Source organism: Delphinus delphis, chromosome 10 (genome assembly GCF_949987515.2).
Source record: "Delphinus delphis chromosome 10, mDelDel1.2, whole genome shotgun sequence".
In the NCBI taxonomy this organism is placed as follows: Eukaryota; Metazoa; Chordata; class Mammalia; order Artiodactyla; family Delphinidae; genus Delphinus; species Delphinus delphis.
In genome coordinates this window covers 45,288,422-45,291,575 of record NC_082692.2, presented here as the reverse complement: position 1 = coordinate 45,291,575, position 3,154 = coordinate 45,288,422, and the positions used below count along the sequence as shown (strand labels likewise).

The 3,154-nt window shown below is 42.6% G+C and overlaps 1 pseudogene; it reads right to left on the bottom strand.

The window, feature by feature from the left end:
- Positions 1-547: 547 nt before the first annotated feature.
- Positions 548-1,986, bottom strand: LOC132431598 (6-phosphogluconate dehydrogenase, decarboxylating pseudogene; annotated as a pseudogene).
- Positions 1,987-3,154: the final 1,168 nt, after the last annotated feature.

Genomic DNA, 3,154 nt, shown 5'->3' with positions numbered 1-3,154 from the left:
AAAATAAATACGGTATGCTAACACATATATATGGAATCTAAAAAAAAAAAAAGATTCTGATGAACCTAGGGACAGGACAGGAATAAAGACGCAGACATAGAGAATGGACTTGAGGACACGGGGAGAGGGAAGTGTAAGGTGGGATGAAGTGAGAGAGAGGAATGGACATACATACACTACCAAATATAAAATAGATAACTAGTGGGAAGCAGCTGCATAGCACAGGGAGATCAGCTCTGTGCTTTGTGATCACCTAGAGGGGTGGGATAAGGAGGGTGGGAGGGAGACACAAGAGGGAGGGCATGAGGATATATGTATGCAATAGCCGATTCACTTTGTTATACAGCAGAAACTAACACAACATTGTAAAGCAATTATACTCCAATAAGGATGTTATAAATAAATAAATAAATAAAACTACTAGTAAATTAAAAAAAGAGAGAGAGAGAGATCTGAGCAGAAAGTAGGTCAAAGGGCCATGGAAACACTACTGTGTGTCAAATGGAATGTCCCTGTTTGCGGAGTCATGGTGCCTAACAGAATCTGATCAGGCATTGTATGAAGACAAGGACACACTAGCACTGTGGCTTATCCAGTTAGTGTGGAGAAAGAGTCCTGGCATGGCCAAGAGTTCATAGGTGTGGACCCAAAAGTAATCTCGCTAAGCCTGGATTAGGTTGGCTGGCAGCATTTTGTGTCTGTATCCATCATAGAAGGAAAGAGCAGTGGTGAAGCAGAGCATGGGAATGCCTGTCTGGACACCAGTACTGATTGCCTGCCGTTGGGAGTCCTGGCAGTTTCCACAGCCGACTTAAAGAAGTCATCTAGTAGTAGATTCAGAAGCCCTGGGTTTCGATCAAACGCATCTTTTATCTTTCCTAGGAATACACTCCTGCTGATGCAGCACTCCCTCCACATCAGGGCAATGCCACCATAGTTGAGCGTCCAGCCAAATTCAGTGGCTACCTGTCCTAGCAACATAAAGCCCTGAGTATAAGTGATGATCTTGGAAGCATAGAGGGCCTTTTGAATGCCCCCGGGAATGATTCCTTATCTCCTTCAAACTGTATCTTTTGAGGTCCCTTCAGCTTTCTGCTGGCTTGGATCCTCTCATCCTTCAGAGATGATAAGCATCGAACAAAGACCGCTTCTCTGATGAGGGTGACAGAGACACCGTACTCCGGGGTCGAGATGGTGGTCAACTTCCCAGTGCCCTTCTGCCCTGTCCCTGATCTTTAACAGCAGGTATTTTCCATCGGTCTTGGAACTTTAAAATATTGGCTATGATTTCAATCAGGAATGACTCTAGCCCTCTCCTATTCCATTCCTCAAAAGCCTTTGCCATCTCCTTGTGCTCCACACCCAAGATGTTTTTCATCAGGTGGTAGGCCTTGCAAATCAGCTGCATGTCTCCATACTCTACCCTGTTGTGCACCATCTTCACAATGTGTCCTGCCCACTCATCTCCCACCCAGTCACACCAGGGTCCTCCAGTCCCCACTTTCACAGCGATGCCTTGGAAGATTGCCTTGATGTGGGGCCAAGCCTCCTTATTCCCTCCCTGCATAAATGATGGGCCATACCATGCCCCTTCCTCTCCACCACTAACTTCACTCCCCACAAACAAGATTCTCTTGGCCTTGGGGTCTCAACACTGTCTTGTGGTATCCTTGTATTTAGAGTTTCCTCCATTGATGATGATGTCACCAGTGTCCAACAAGGGTACCAGTTTTCCAATAAAATCGACAGCCAGGACAGTCTTCACAAGCAGGATGATTCACCAAGGCTTCTTCAGCTTGGAGACCACCTCCTTCAAGGAGTGAGCACCAACCACCTTGGTGCCTTTCGCCTCATTGGCCAAGAAATCATCAACTTTGGAGACTATCCTATTAAAAGCACAGACCACAAGGCCATGGTCATTCATATTCAAAATTAAGTTCTGCCCATGACAACCAGTCCAATCAGGGCAATATCAGCTTGGGCCATTGTAGTGGCAGCAGAGCGGGCTGGAACAAGGAGAGGCAAGGCACAGATGACCCTCCTTAGGTATATTTTTAATATATTTTTTTCATTCCTTCATAATTTTGGAAGCATTTTTATTGAGAGACTGAATATACAAGTGGACAATGCCCAGACCATATATAAAAATAAAACTCTGACATAGAGAACAGACTTGTGGTTGCCAGTGGGGAGATAGGGAGAGGGGGAGGGTGATTCAGAGTTTGGGATTATCAGATGCAAACTATTATATATAGAATGGATAAACAATAAGGTCCTACCGTATAGCACAGGGGACTATACTGAATATCTTGTGATAAACGACAACAGAAAAGAATATAAGAAAAGAATGCATATATGTGTATAAATGAGTCACTTCGCTTTACAGCATAAATTAACACAACATTGTAAATCAACTACACTTCAATAAAATAAATAAATAAATAAATAAATAAAATAAAACTCTGACCCCAAATCTGTGGCAACCAGATTAGGAAATGAAGCCATTATCTAAAGAGCCAGGAAACCAGCCTACTATCTACAAGTCAGACTTGTAGGTCAGATCACTGTCTCTAACAAAAAATCCAGGAAGATCAAACAATAAACCCTTAAAAAAAATTGACCCAAAATGGCCAGAATTTGATTAACAACTGACAGCTTCTCTAAGTCTTGTTCCCACTTTCAATTTAGTGCCAACCAGAGAAAGCCAAATACACACCTAACCAATCACATGGGATGCCCTGCCTCTAGCAAGCCCACCTACAGATTTCCAACACCCCAGTCTCCAATTAGAGCACACCTGAAACCTTCCCTTTTTTTCAGTAAAAAGCTTTCCCAATCCTCTGCCTGCCTTTGAGTTTCTGGCAAAACCAAGTGATGGTGGCTGACTCCCTTGCTATAGAAACATGTGAATAAATAGCATTTTCTTTTTCTCATCTGTGTGGTCTTTGTTTATTTCCACATTATATATAAACTTCTAGAATCCAGGGCTACTCAGAAGCCTGATAACAGTGTGACTTTTTTTTAAAAAAAATAGATTTGTTGGGATGTAATTCACACATATCATACAAGTCACCCATTTAAAATGTACAATTCAATGGCTTTTAGTATAATCACAGAGCTGTGCAACCATCCCCACCAAAATTTTAGAATATTT